The following is a 16,390-nucleotide window of genomic DNA, read 5'->3' on the forward strand; positions in this document are numbered from 1 at the left end:
ATATGGGAGGTTGTTGATAATTCTCCCAGCAATCTTAATTCCGACCTGTGATTCATCCAACCCGGCATTTCTCATGATATACTCTGCATATAAGTTAAATAAGCAGGGTGACAATATGCAGCCTTGTCGTACTCCTTTCCCAATTTTGAACCACTCAGTTGTTCCATGTCTGGTACTTACTGTTGCTTCTTGACCCTCGTACAGGTTTCTCAGGAGACAGGTAAGGTGGTCTGCTACTCCCATCTCTTTAAGAATTTGTGACAGTTTGTTGTGATCCACACAATCAAAGGCTTTAGCGTAGTCAATGAAGCAGAAATAGACGTTTTTCTGGAATTCTCTTGCTTTCTCCACCTGAAGTAATTATCAAGGGCATTTTAATGTCTCCAGAATTAACTAGGACTCATCTTCATAACTCCACTCACCACCAATGCCAGCATTACTACTTTGTCAGGGTTAGCTCCTCTGGAAGCAACCTGGTTCCCTCCAGATGTTTTATACTACAACTCCCAGTATTCAAGACCATTGGTCATGATGGCTGGGGCTGATGGGGGTTGAAGTTTAAAACTTCTGGGGGGCACCAGGTTGGGGAAGACTGAACATTGCTGGGGGGAAAAATACTAGTGATGCCATTTGGTTTTGCATGATTTAGGCGAATGAGACTATTGGCCCAAATAGACCAGCACTGTCTTCTCTGACTGACAGCATCCCTCTAAGCTTCCTGATAGACGCCTTTCCTAGCCCAAGGTCCTTTTATGAGGAAATGTGAGGGACTGATCCTCAGGCCTTCTGCCTGCAGAGTATGCTTCCCACCACTCAGCTGTGACCCATTTCCTAATCTAGATTCCTACCTTCCGCCTAGCAAAATGGAGCTTGACTCTCAGTGGAATTATGACAGAATATACAATACGTTATTTTTTTTAAAAAAGAGACCTGCCTATCTAGTGTCAGATTATATTAGACACCTTGCCTCAAGACATCCTTGAGAATGTGGCAAGCAGGGCATCATTCTGAACCCTTCTGTTGTTTTCTCGTGTGTGCATTTCATCTGTTAAATACTGCTAAGGAGTAATGGAATCTGAACGCTTGCAAAGTGACTATCTGAAAGCAACCCAATCCTCATCGCTGGAATGCTCAGGTTAAATTAGAGTTTCCAAGAATGATTTTCCTGCCAACCTCCAAAGACTAAACTGGGAAATCTTATTTTCTATTCTTGATTATCAGAAGAGTTTGGGGCATTTTTATTTAACACACTAATACAAACACACACACACTGAACAATCACAACTGGGGGGAAAACAGCAGCATAACTGTAAGGAAGACATTAAGAGCAACTTAAAATATAGTTGGTACTGTTTCTCATTATGATGTATTAGAGAAGTACTCCATGAATTGGGAGGTGCAGAGGCAGACAACTTGGCAGTACACCACTCAGTATAACCGGAAAGAAATGTGCAAGCATCCTTTAGATTGTTATGAAGTACTGCTTTCATTTAGCCCTGAGAGATTATTAATAAGTGGCAAGTTGTTGAAACCTCTCTAAAACAGCAGGAGCCTTTCAAATCCAGGACCCCTTCAGCAGTACTCTGGCAGGAGGGAAGAGCACTGGCATGCTCATGCCTTCCTTGTAGACATTTGACTTAACTCTTTCGGTGCTATATTTTAGATAGGAAAATGAAGTGACAGCACTGCCAAGCAACAGAAGAAGTTCTCCTCTGTACTCAGCAAGGAATGTGTTATATAAATTTAACTTGGGAAATCTCCACTGGAATCCTCTACGTTTCCAAGATGGGAACAAGACAGATTATCAATGGTGAAAGTTATTTTTAAAGATTAGCAGAACCTTGGAAAGATGCATATAAACTGCAGAAAAGGTAAAAATTCCTTTGCTCGCTCAAAGGATGCATCATATTAGCAACACCTAGTGTGCACAGGGACAACCCTGTTAAGATTGTTAAATGCAGTAACGGCCTGTCAAGGACAATAGAGAGTAGTACTATGCTAACTTTTCATGAGGTTCAAATTTCAATGCAAAGAGTGGTGTTTCAATGCAAAATGTGGTGGAGAAAAGGGCAACTAAAATGATCAAAGGGCTGGAACATCTCCCCTATGAGAGCATGTTACAACAGCTGGGATTGTTTAGCTTGGAAAAAAGGTGGATGAGGGGAGACATAATAGAGGTGTGCAAAATTATGCATGGTGTGGAGAATGTAGACAGGGAGACATTTTTCTCCCTCTATCATGATACTGGAACCTGGGTTCATCCCATGAAGCTGATTGGTGGGAGATTCAAGTAAAAGGAAGTACTTCTTCACACAGCACATAGTTAAACTATGAAATGTTGTAGCACAATGTGTAGTGATGGCCAATTCAGATGGCTTTAAAAAGGGGGTTAAATTCCTGGAGGAGAAGGCTATCAATGGAAACTATTCCTGATGGCTATGTGCAACCTCCAGTACCAGAGGCAGTGGGCGGGAGGGTGCTCTTGCACTCGTGTCCTGCTTGTGATTTCCTGGTCGACTGTGGGTTGGCCAGTGTGTGAAGGGAATGCTGGACTAAATGGGCTGTTGTTCTGATCCAGCATGGCTCTTCTTATGTTTGTGAGATGGGCAAAAACGTCAGAGAAGCCCCCTACCTTCAACTCTTTTATAGCCATTGCTACTATTTAGGCTATTTAGAATCACTATTCTATGATTCTACCGTCTTTATTCTTTGAAAAGAGCTTCTTCACTCTGATCTCAACAGATGCCCTCTCGGGTATCCCGGTCTCAAGTTGTTTAGGGCTTGTTTGTTAGTATTAGTTGTTAATACTAAATCTTTTCCCGTGCCCTCTCATTCACACACCATGCATGTATGCATATACACATACCCCTCCTTTGGCTCACCGCTAGCATATGAAAAAACACACTTGCTCTTTTTCAGGATCCCTCCAAAATCCCACCTAAACCCTTTGTCTCTCCCTCTCTCCTTCCCACACATATGCAGCCTCTATCCATACAGACATACAAGCACACAACCCACCACAACCCCCAAGGTTGCTCCCAGCAGGCTCTCCCACCCCTGCTGGCTGTCCTGACCTCCCGCCAAACTCGGTAACCACTGCCCTCCCTATCCCCTGCCACTCTCTTTAGCCCCGTCCCACCACCACCCAGCTTACCAGGCAGAAGTGACAGGAGTAACTTTCTTTCCCTCCCTTTTTTTCTTGGTGGCTGGGCACACTGCATAAGAAAGCATCAGTCTGCCATCACCCACCATATTCATTCCTTAAGAATGTCTGAGACCCATGTGTGACCCAGAGGTATTTATGGGAAATGAAGATGGCAGCTGCTAGAGGCGTTCACTTTGCTTTAAAGTGATCCCAGCTGCTGGTAAGAAAATGTGTTCGCTTTTTTAAAATAAAAAGTGAGTGCCAAGAAAGGTGTTCAGAGGTACACTAGTGCCCAAGGCCCCATGTTGTCTACTGCCGCAATAGTCCTTGCATACTTGTAGGAGTGGTCCCACATGGAAATCCATTTCAGTGCAAAACATTTTAGGCAGCTGCAATTAGTTTAAGAGGCCATTTGTTTTCTTAATTACCAGAGTTTCTCATTTCCCAAATGCCATGCATCATAGCTGTCATCATTTGGCTCTGTAATCGATACCATATCCCAGCAGCATTGTTTTCCGCAGAGGTCAGCTGACTTAACACATTTTAGTATACCCATTACTTTCAATACAAGTAGAAGGGTTCATACGGGTATTTAGCGTCTGCTTCAGTATCTTCTAGATCAGGGGTGGGCTGAAGGTAGAACTTCAGATGTTGTGGACTTCAACTCCCAGAAGCCCCTGCCAGCATGGCCAATGGGTAGGGATGCTGCGAGTTGAAGTCCAAAAATATCTGGAGATATACTTTCTGCCCACCCCTGTTTTAGAGGACAGCAGGCATACACTAGTGCCTATGTAGTCCTGTGTAAAGGAGGCAAGTAAATACGGTCTCCTAGGACCAGAGTTGTGGCACCAACTGTGCATTGCCCCTCCAAAATCCCACCTAAACCGTGCTGTTTAATACTAGGTCAGTTTCTAAAATACTTGCAATCATCTAGGCCCTAGGATTTAATCCTAGATGAAGGTTATCAACCAGGCTTGCATTAGAAAGAGTTGGCTGGGCAACAAAGGTGCTTTTTCCTCTGTATCAATTAGATCCAACAGACTTCCTGGCACAGCACCAATGGAAGTGACAGTGGAGTCACCTAAGTTTATACAAATCATCTCTCTCGCCAGGTTCCCCATCAAGCTACATATGCACAGTGCTATGTATCTATTGCATTCCTTCTGGCTAAAGAGATTTCCTAACTAAGGGTGCAATCCTATATAAATCCTATAAATCTATATAATCAGTCAACACTTTGTATATTGTAACTGCCATTCTACTAATTTCCTAGATAAAATTCTATCACCATCACCTGGTAAATAGTTTATCCCCTTGCAATTCGGTTGTCAAGTCACACTAATACTGGACATTTATAATCCATCTCCTGACTGGAAGAAAAGGTATTCAAGAGAAGTTTTTTTCTACAATTCAGTGGCCAAACAGACTTAACCTCAATGTTAAGAAATGCCTTTCTGCTTTTGTGTTTTATTAAACTTCAGGCTACTGCATGCACTGCACAGTACACAACAGGATGTTGTACACACACATACAATCCATTGTGCCCCTGCCAATGCAGTTCTGCAAGCAGCACCCACCACTTGCAAATCAGAGATGTAGTGCTTCTGGGATACAAGCAGAAAGATAATTTCTGGAACAGGGCAAGTTGGCGGAGCTTAGATAACGGAGCTCTGCCGACCTGTCCTGATCCAGAAATGAACATTTCCGCTGGTGCAACAGCCCTGTTTGGATACTGCCCATAGATAATTAATTAGCAAAGATAATCAGAACAAATGATCCCTAATGCTTTAATAAAAGTAAGCTCAATTAAAGATATAGGGAATGCAATTCCTGCGCAATTAATGTGATTAGGTCAGCCATAAAATGTCAATATATCTGAAAATTAATGGTCTTCCTGTTCCATGGCATGTCCTGCATTTCTCAGAAATGCACATTGTTAAAATATCAATGGAAAGTGGTCAACAAAAGATATTGCATTGCTTATGTTGGCCAGCATCTAAAACTGGGGTCCCCAATGTGGTGCCCATGAGCATCATTGTGCCTGCGGACATCTCCCATGGCAACTGCCAGACTCCCCACCCCTCCTTGTGTTTTTTTTATTTAAAAAAATTATTAAATTATTTGAAAAAGTGGGGAGGCTGGCATGCTGCAAAGTGAAGTGCTGGTCCCGAGCATGAATATTTTATTCTAAGAATACCTTTGAGTCCCAAGTGAGCTGCATAGGCATCTTAGAAAATGAAAATGGAAGGTAGCTACAGCTTGGCCTTTCTTTTGAAACATGTCCAGCCACCCAGACAAAAGAAAAAGGTTGCCTGGAGATGGTAGGGAGCACCTTGGGAGACCAGAACTTCACTTTGCTGAAATTTCAGTCTTTCCTTGAGATGATACGGCAGTACTTTCACATCACTTTGTGCACACTGATGAGGAAGGCTGCAGCACAAGTTTAAAAAGACACTGTGCTGTACTGAGACCAACAATCAATGTTTAATGGTAAAGAAAAATTCAGAGTGCAGCTTCTGACCAGCAGGAAGAAAATGGAAAGCGCTGGAGTTCATTGTACTGACGGGATTTATTCCAGTACTTGGTAGTGATGGGATTTATTCAGCAATGTTGATTTTTATAAAAATAGCAAATCGCATTACCACTACACTGCAAGACCAAAGATGCACAATGATACCTTAATACAGATTAAATAAAAATAGTACCACCTGAGTCAATCTGAAGATGATAATGCTGTGTAATCCCATGCTATTAAAGGATGAGCATTGGAATAGCAGTGAAACAGCAGCAAAGGCCTGCAGGAAGACAGAGTTCATCCTTTTTCTTCCTTCTCATATGTTCAGTTTTGAAAGAAAATTTCTAAAAGAGCAATGTATAATATACATTCAGTATATGGGAAAATTAAATCTTTTATTAGGGTTTTTCCCAAACTCAGAGCACTTATAACAAACCCAACCCACAACAGATTATGATACAAGCACCCCCCCTCTTTCTTTCTTTCTTTCTTTCTTTCTTTCTTTCTTTCTTTCAACAAGTCCCATCAAGAACAATAAGAGTTTCTTCCATGTAAACATGTTTAGGATCATAGTAGTCAGCTAGAAACAAAACATTCTAAATGCAGATGTGTTGCTTCAAACACTACAGAATTTGAGTTCTCACCTTTACTGGTGAACCTCTTGTAGAAAATGTATCATGCCAGTGACCTAGAGATGTAAAATGTCTATATTTTAATTTCAAGCTATGGAAAATAACCCTTTAAAAGAGAGAGGGGGTAAAAACAGAAATGTTGAGGGAAGTTGCAAAATGCACATGGTACTTTAAGAATATGAAACGCATTATGCACACAATACTTCCTCTGTTCAGTTTTTTTTTTTAGAGATCTGTATAATGTCAGAAATCTGAAGAACCACACTAGTTCTGTGCTGCCAAGGGAGCTTTGGGTTCATTTCTCTCAAACAGCAGTTCCCCCTTTCACATGGCAAACTGCTTTCGAAACAGAGTCTTTCCAAAACAATCTGTGATATGGCAAGGGGGCTAGGGTAATGTTTACTGTTCAAAGAAATAATCCCATTGGGTATGCCCAAACACTCGGGCATGCCTAAGGTAGCTCACTGATGGGGCAATAAAGGGGGCAATAAATGAGGATAGTCAGACCTAATAATATCAAACATTTTAATACTGTACCATACAGCCAATGTCATAGCTACTGTGGACAAAATTACACTGTCCTGAATCCATACGTATTAATTTTATTGATATTCTGTTCCATGCCAGTATGGTACAGCCTTGGAGATATAAGTATAATAACATTTCATGCAACTTTCTCATGTCCTAGAAAGCTTATGCCATAATAAAATTTATTAGCCTTTAAGGTGCCACAAGACTCTGTTGTTTTTGCTGCAACTGACCTAACACCCCTAGGGATATACGAAAGTCACTTACCCTTTCAATGGGGTGATTTGCGGTGGGGGGGAGGCGCTCTGCGCCTCCCCCCAAAATCCTAACCTGGCTGGCTCCGCTCCGTGGACATTCCATGGAACTGCTGGACGGGGCCGCCCGCAGCCAGACGTCTGGCTGCTGGGCAGCCTGCAGGCAAAAAAACCCACCAGCGTACACAAATGGCGGCGGCTACGGCGGCTGCCATTTGTGTTCCTTTTTTCGCTGTTTTAGCCTACATAAATATTTACATAAGCTATTACAGTGAAAAAAAAGGGGAACACAAATAGCGTAGTGGGAGCCATTTGTGTTCCTTTTCCCCCCGCCGTTTTAGCTTACATAAATATTTATGTAAGCTATTGCAGCGGGAAAAAAAAGGAACGCAAATGGCACCCACTATACTATTTGCGTTCCCCTTTTTTTCGCAGTAATAGTGTACGTAAATATTTATGTAGGCTAAAACAGCGAAAAAAGGGGAACACAAATGGCAGCCGCCATAGCTGCCGCCATTTGCGTACGCTGTTGTTGTTGTTTTTAGCTTGCTGTGATAGGCTACGTAATTATTTTTGTAGCCTATCACAGCTATGATGAGAAAGCGAATGGCGGCTGCGCTGCAGCCGCCATTCACAAGTCAGCGCGGACGGCAGCAGGTCAGTGCTCCGTTTCGCGCACCTTTTGTGGGGCGGGGTCTTCATTCCGCCATGGATTTCGGGGGGCCGAATGCACTGGCATTCGGCCTCACCGAGATCCGTGGCAGAATTCTCTGACATCCCCAAACACCCCTATGGGAAAAATTTTTTCCAGCTGGAATCATTATTGGAAAGATCCAAAACGTCTGATTCTGAATGTTCACTTTGACCTTTAGGAGCTCAGTATATGGAAAGTTGCACAGATTGAAACAAGCTTCTCAACTCTTGCATTTAATCATGCATGTTTTTAATCATGAAACAAACTAACATGCATAGCTTATTTTACTTGATGCAGAAGGTGGAAAATCTGAGTCAAACAGAAGCAAGAGAAGTCAGAGGCCACTCTGTTATACAGAAGGTTTGCCATAATGTTCCAGAAGCAGTATCCATTCTGCTTTCAGATTGCACTCCTGGAACAAATACCTATTCTGTATTCTGCAACATTTGAAAGTACTTTTCCAGCATCAACCCCCACCTGTGTTACTTGTTTAGTAATCCAGTCAAACCAAATAGCATCACAATCACACCAAGTTATTCCTTTGAATCTTTGATGTAAAAGATTTGCAACAGTTTGAATTGACTATTTACAGTATTTTGAAACACTGCTTTACAAGTATTTCACGTGTATTTTCTTAAGAGTCCCTAGCCCACCCCACAAATTTTAATTTCAAACCCATACTTTTTCTATAGTTTTTTCCCCTGAGGATTCACATCTCTACAATGACCCAATGGAATTTTTTGATAACTTTTAAGTTTTGATAAATAAATAAACAAACAATCGATCAATCAATATCCACCTGTTTTGGAGTTTTCACACGCCTATTTTTAAATAGGCATTCTATGTGTTGATGAGAGCATATCAGAAGTCTTGATATAGTAATAAAAGCAGCACTATAATAGCACAAGTGAGCAAAATTATGCTGCACAATAAATATGAAGAACAGAAAAATCCATTCAGCTCTGCAGTAAAATAAAGCAAGCTGTATAAGTATGAAATTGGCAATATAAAGATGCAACAATTAAAAACATACAAATGCTATTTATCTTGCATTATATTACTTTCCATTATTTTGAAATCTGAGAAGATGTGAGAAACCAAGAGGGAAATAACTGGAACTCATATTTTCAACTCTTGATCCAAGGAAGTTTCAATATAATAATGCATTGGCGCATACGCTGCCCTTTATTTTAGGGCATCAATGAGAACATTATATATTTATTTCCTTTTTTATTGTACAAATTGATAGACTGCTTTCCGTCAAGTTATCAAAGTGGTGAACGTACAATGCCATATAACATATAACAATAATACAATAAAATACAATAATAATTACTAATTAGCAATAAAACTATAGATGTTACTGTGCACTGTAGACTCTATCTGGCTGGGAAAGCCTGCATGAAGAGGTGGGTGTTAAGAAGATGTGTAAGTGTAAAAACTGTGAGTGTCTGTCTAAAAAGAACTCGTAATGTGTTCCAGAGGATGGATGCTGGGACACTAAATGTTCTGCTACAAGTGCTCCTGAGGCAAACCTCAGGACCACATGGCACCAGCATTAGTGCTCCCTCTGACTCGGCAGGGTGAGGCAATCCCTAAGGTAACGTGGTCCCAAGTTGATTAGGGCTTTATACATTCACAACAACACCTTAAACTTGGCCCGGTAGCTTATTTGCAGCCAGTGCAATTCTTTTTAGCAAAGTTGTAACATGCTGTTGGAAAGACTCCTGTGCTACCTGCTGGTTTTGACCTATACAAGCATCCTAAGTACCTCCAAACCAAAATGGCTAAGGCTATCTTCATAACCTACCAGGAGCCCTGCCTTAATATCCATGTCCTTAAATCCATGGTTATGGAGCTCCTTCCATCTGGAGATAAACAAGCACAAGCATTTTTCAGTAACTGGAATCAAAGTGGAAGGGAGGGTATTTCTGTCTCCAGAGTTCTATATTTTAATTAGTATTTTAAGAAGTATGGTTAACAGTCCTGACTAAAAATCATACCACCACCACCAAAATATTCTGAAGACATAAAGCCACCATTGAAACTATGCAGAAATGATGCACAAACTGGTACAGCAGCAAACAAGAATAATGACAGGTACCTTACAGTTAGGTAAGAAGCAGCAGGCTTTCAACCTTTGCCATAGCATGTCACCTTAAGTAGACATAGTCACCTTTTCTATAGCACCAAAGGTGTGCTAGGCGAGGTCCAGAACACAGAAGAGGTACAGTCCCTGCCCAGAAGGCTTGTAACATCTACATTAGGCACAGATAGGAGGTGATCAGGGACCAATGATGAGCTAGACAGAATCTGATGCAGAGATAGATCAGATGGGGCAATGAAGTTTCGATAAAAACTTTGGCTTAAATTGAACAGCGTGCAAGTGGTCTTCCGTTTGTGCAACAGGATTTGCCCATCATCTCCTACCGGATGCTGGAAAATCAGCATTCTGGCTTGCGTGGATAGAAGAGGCTCTCCTTCTCAGACAGTTGCCCCCCACAAGTAGAGAGTGATGGATGTGATGAAGGAGGTGGGCAGGGCTGCAGCACTCTCTCTCCTCGCATGTTTGCCCTACTCAGGTACAGAATGCCTGAACAGGGCTTGTGGGACTTGAAGAACAGCAAGAGAGTTAGCTTGATGACCAACAAGGAAAAGGCAAAAATTTAAAAGGTACAGAATGCAAAAGTCACAGAACGACTTTTTACTTCCTTTTTCTCACATTTTTATCACCACCACTCTTCCTACAAATTTTTCAGGGTGGCATACGTGACGGCATCCAATTCAATCCTCACAGCAACCTATGAGGTAGGTTAGGTTCAGAGGCAGTGACTAGATCAAGATCACCAAACAATTATTTGAATCTTGGTCTACTTGGTCAAATTCCAAAATTTGATCCTCTCCACTACAGCAGCAGTGGAGAGAGGAGACGACAAAGGGGGCTAGTAACCTCCCCCTACAAACCACATATTTCTGACACCGCTTTGCAATGACGAAGCTGCAACTGAAGGCCACAATTATGCAAACTGTATCAGATGCAGCTGAGGCATGTCTTATTGTTTACTCTCACGTAAGCATGTAGTGCCCCAATATGGATTGGATCCACAGTGGTCTGGGAGGGCAGGATTACACCTTCATCCCATTTCTCCCCCATGGAGTGGGAGAATTTCAAGGGAAAATGGAGGGGGAGGTTTGATACTCACTGCCCAGAGTGCCACGATCCCAATCTAAATCAGGGTCATGCACTTACACAAGAGTAAAAAATAAAACCAGCCTTAGCTACATACACAATTAGCGATAAGCATTTAGAATGGCAAGTTGCACAGTAATGTGTAGTTCCAGCATGAGGAAGGCTCAAAGGAAGAGGCTGAAGAAAAAAACAAGTTTGTGTTGAGGCTCCTGATGAGTAGTCAAACAAATGACAGAGTTTACACACCAGGCTGCTCAGCACAAACGTGAAAGGAAAGAGAGACTAGAGGTATCCTACAGGTGTGAAGAAATGTTTAAGGTTAGAGAAGGTTGAGACCATCACACCGCAAACAAATCCTGTTAAATAAATGCTCAACAGGTGCTACTACACACACAAAAAGTGAATGTCGGCACTGACTGGGGACGCAGGTCAGATACAGACAATTATATTTACCAAGTGGCATCTATGTGGGGCACTTTGCTCATTTGCTAAATGTGTCCTAGAATCATAGAATAGTAGGATTGGAAGGGGCCTATAAGACCATCAAGTCCAACCCCCTGCTCCTAAAGTGCTGTAATGCAGATGACTGTAGCAGTTGTTACACCCCCATCTACTGACTTGTTCTGTTGTATTTAGTGAAGATGTTCATTCTATTGCCCTTCTTCTCCAATCTGGCCAAGGAACTTCACACACATAACAAAAAATATCTATTCCAATACATGGCTGCCTTACCCACCCCAGTTTGTGGTGCAGAAATGTGCAACTAGTCCATCATTCATGTGCTTGAGATGACAAGCCCCATGACTACTTTTATTTTGAGCATTTCCCCCCCACTCTTCAGCAAAAAAAGGCTCCCAGAGCTTACAAAGGCTAATATTAAGACAGTCCCTGCCCTCCGGCTTACAATCTAAGACACAACACAAAAGGAAAAGGAATTGGGAGGGAGGAGGGGAAAGAAAACAAATACATCGCTGCCCGATGTATTGGGCCAGTTAGTTTCCCCCTTGTCATGATGTTCCTCCTGGGAGGCCGTAGGTGCAGCCTCCCAGCATTCCTTGCATGTTCTTTCTAGCAGAGAGGGGTGGAGCAAGCTCCCTGCAGCCCTTCCCTCTCTGGCTGATGAATTACCAACTTTGGGAATTACAAATTTATTTATTTTTTAATAAAAAAGCATGCTAAAATTAAGGTGAGAACCCATACAATAGAATGGTAATGAAACACACAGTATGATCCTTCCTTACCACATTTCATTATTAGATCACATTACATAAAACTGTGTAATTATTCCATCATAAATGTGCATATGCACAATAACATCATGTCATCTTAAAAAAATGACAAACACGAAATAGAGACTAACCAGAAGGAATGACTTCCCCACTACTGCTCTCCAAACACTAAATACACACAAATACAACTTTTCACAGACTGAGACCAGGCTGGACTGATTTAAAATCAACTTTCCTATTTCAAAATTCATGTATTTCCTGAACAAGCATGCATATGCTTCGATATCCTGGTTTAGTTTCTTAGTTAGGAAACTATGGCTCATTCGGAATTAAGATGCAATGGGGAACTCATTAAACATGCTGCCAAGCCAGCAAGAACTTACATGTGCAGCATTCCACACATCTGGTGTTTTGTTTAAACTGTGCTCTGCATGTTGCATGAATGGAAGTGGACCTCCATTCATGCAACAAGAGTTCCCCTTGCTATCCTTCCCCCACCCAATGCTCCAAAAGGTGCCCCCAATCCTCCTGAGTAGAGTTGCCAAGTGTGTGGGAGGCTGCAATGAAAGGAGGCATGTGTTCTGCCAGTGGTTTCCATTCCACTGCTGGATAGACACAACTCAGTGTCAGCACACCAGCACAGTGTCCGCCCAGGCACTCAGTCAATGGCAAAACAGTAGTTTACAACAAGATTTACAACAACAGGATACTTGAGAGAGTGCCTCCTTCCTTACCAACCTGCCCAGTCACTGAGGTCATCAGAGGGCATGTTCCTGGTGGTTCCACATGGACCCATAGCCCAGTTGGAGTCTACCAGGAAAAGAGCCTTCAGTGTGGTGGCCCCCTTCCTGTAGAATTCCCTGCCTTTGGAGGTCAGGCAGGTGCCAAAGTTGTGTTCCTTCCAGAGTCTCCTGAAGACATAGTTATTTTGGGAAGCCTTCCTTGAGTGACCAGCTGCGGTTTGTTAAATTTGGTCTTTCTGGAACTTGTTTCTTTTAAAATGTTTTAATCGTTTAAACATGGTGTTTTATTCTTTCATCCTTGTTGTTCACCACTCTGAAATCTTTTGATGTGGAGTAGCATATAAATATTATAAATAGAAAATAATAAATAAGATTACAGGTGCATAGGATCCCACACAGTTAAGTTTCTTACATGTTCAGTGACATATTTAAATCAAGCCACAGGTTTTTTCAACTACTTTCTCCTTGTATGAAAACAATAATCAACCCAATTCCCAAAGTTTGTAATACCTTCGGTATCCTGTTCTTAAACCCCCACTTCCCTTTTCTAAGCCTTCAGCTTTGCTCACATTTCATCCCTAGTTTCCAAGTTATTTCTTGCAATGCAAATTCATTAACTTATTTTATTTTCTTGCTTGTCAATCTATTTCTCTATTCTGTTGGTGGTAGTCTCAGATAAACTATTTCAACAACTGTATCAACCTACCCAGCAGCTTAAACAGCTTAAAATTCATCTTGCTACTTTTGTCTCTCCACAGTGAAATCTGAAATATAAGCTGTTGAAACATGTATCAGTTTTATCGTTACTTTATTTTACCTATCCTCATTCCCGCAACTTCTCCCCACAATCTATTCACAACATTTCACATTATTTGCTAGCTGCATTAACTGCACATTGATATGACACTATAAAGTGCCTCCCTGAAACAAATTACTGATACTCAAAGGGCACATACAAATGACACTTTTTGTTTACACCCAAGCTAAAGAGGAATATTACAAAGAACATCCACAAGAAAACATGAAGTGAGGAAATATCTTAAAGTTCAATTATATGTTATTTTAAAATGCAATAACTTAGAACGATAACAAACAGTTTGACAGGCACAATGATGTAAACAAGAATAGTTCCAACAAAACAAAATTAATCTTGCTAAAATTCCATAAAGCTATGTTTTATGATTTAACTGAAGACACATTAATGTTAAACTTCAACTGTGAGCTTCTCCGTTCCAAATCCACCATGCCTCTCACAGAAAGTGTGCCTTATTAACACACTATATTGCCCAGGAATTCAAAAAAGCGCTGAAGCCTTTAATCCAGCTGCACAGATATACATATCAGTGAGTCAATTATATTATTCTTGAAAGCAAGTACTGAGTTGAACGTGCCCCTTACACATCTCATCTGCACAAGTATAATGCAACTTTCCCCACTTTATCATGTACGAGGCATCCAAAGCCAAAAGCAACTATTCTAACTTCTCTAACAGTGGCAAAAAAAACAGTGCAAGTTATATAATGGCTAGGGTCACGTCAGACAAGGGAGCCAGTCCACATGAGATTGAAAAGTCTTGTTGCATCTCCAAAGGTACCACAGGAAAGCAAAAGTTCCTGAAAAGGGGAGTGTAACTTCATTGGCCCCAGGTAGCAGCAACCAGCTATTAGGACATGACACACAATCCACAAAGGCCTCTTCAGAATATAATATATCCAAAACAAACACAGGGATAATGTTCTAAAGGTAGGAAAATTATGGAACAGATTTATTATGCCCTAATTCAGCCGGGCTCCAATCTGAGTCTCTGAAGCAACAGAGCTGTCTTAATTCAACCTTTTCACCAATGTATGTTATCATAGGAACAGAAAGGTTCCGCCAACCAGTTCAAATTCCATTTGATTTGGGGACAACATACCCAGAATGTCTATGGAACCATCTTGAAGGTTTTCAACAAAAATCTGGCATCTTGCCAACATTTTCTGAAGATGTATCCTAAAGATCTCATTAGGGTTAATGAGATTATTGTCCCAAATTATTATTTGAAAGTTGCACTGGTTGATTTATTTTAAAGCTGTGGCATTTAATTTGCTCTCTAACACATGCTGTTTGTATGTGGGTGAGGAGACCTGGAGCTAATTTAAATTACTGACTTTGAGTGACCTCACACTAACCATTTAATTTACACTTTCTCTGTAACAAGAGAACAGATAGTCCAGGTACTGTGAAGTCCCACACCAGCATTCCCGAACCGGGTGACTTCCAGATGTTTTGGGCTACAAGTCTCAGCATTCTCAATCATTGGCTATGCTGGCTGAGGTCTTACTGGAAGTTCGGGTCCAAAACATCTGGACGGCAGCAGGCTGGGGAAGACCATCCCATATAATCCCATGGGATTCTACAAAATCTTAAAACATTTCTCATAAATACCACTTTGTTTCTGCTTTCAGATTTAAGATTCTAGCTGGCTGATATCCAAAATGGTGGCAGAGATATAACCTGTAAAAACAAGCACTGTTAATGTAGAGGCTATTAAACAGATTAGTCTGGGCTATATCATTCAGTATCTCAAATTTTAAGAAAACTGGACACATTGATTACGGCACCTGAGATTATATTTTTCCCCACCCCTGTGATAATTTCCTTTAGCAGTTCTATCAGAGGAAGCAAGTTCTAGGTGCCACAGTAATAGCAATCCTCTCCCCTTGAGAATATTGGGATAGGTCAAAGTTTAGAAAGATGCCACAGACCACACAGATAAGAATACTTTCCTGAAAAGGGATCTAATAGATTAAAGTTTTTATAAAACCACTGATGGGACCAATAGTTTTAGGAGAAGTTACTCCTCCTCCTATAGTATATACAATGCTTTTTAGTTACAGATGACTACTTTTCAATGTATTCAAGTTATGCAACACGGTAGGACATTTGATAAGAATCAAAGGTGGTCATATACATAATGTAAACATAACATGATTAATCTGAATATTAAAATATATTTTAACATTCACCATCTATAGAAATTTACTACCAAGAAATCTCTATTCAGATTAGGATCTGCACCCAGCACCTCTTATCTTTAATGGGTAAAATTTTAAGCACAACTTGGCCTGTCTCCAGAATAAAAATAAAAATACATTGTACAGAAATAAACCAAGGTCTTTTACCTTCTTTTGAAGGACTGTAGATACATCAACTTCTTCCTTCCATCCACATACACTAATAACCAGTACTACATTTGAGATATTATACATCTGTGGTTTCAAAATGTAAGCCTATTTTCTGACTGACTTTTTTTGGAAATTTTACTTGGGCTTTTCACACCAGAAAGAGATTTTAGGAATAAATATGGGTATTGCCTATTAAGATATAGGAAATTCAAAGATACAGCACACTGACCTACAGGGCTCTGCACACTGCTTCAAGACAGAACCAAGTGGGTCTGAAAAACAAGTTTTTATCC

The 16,390-nt window shown here is 41.0% G+C and overlaps 1 protein-coding gene across 7 annotated transcripts in view; it reads right to left on the reverse strand.

Annotated features, from left to right (window-relative positions):
* Positions 1 to 16,390, reverse strand: part of HPCAL1 (hippocalcin like 1) — a 110,773-nt gene that overhangs the window by 67,840 nt on the left and 26,543 nt on the right. The window contains exon 1 of one of the 7 annotated variants that reach the window (XM_084826650.1): positions 5,854 to 7,389. The exons of 5 other annotated variants lie outside the window; for them this stretch is intronic. The gene's annotated coding sequence lies outside the window, so the exon portion shown is untranslated. Of the gene's footprint in view, positions 1 to 180; positions 7,390 to 16,390 lie in introns of those variants that run through there. One more of the 7 variants, XM_084826647.1, reaches the window with a different exon arrangement.

This window comes from Heloderma suspectum, chromosome 1, assembly GCF_057233095.1.
Source record: "Heloderma suspectum isolate Gila_16-S chromosome 1, 16-S_ref, whole genome shotgun sequence".
NCBI classification, from domain to species: domain Eukaryota; kingdom Metazoa; phylum Chordata; class Lepidosauria; order Squamata; family Helodermatidae; genus Heloderma; species Heloderma suspectum.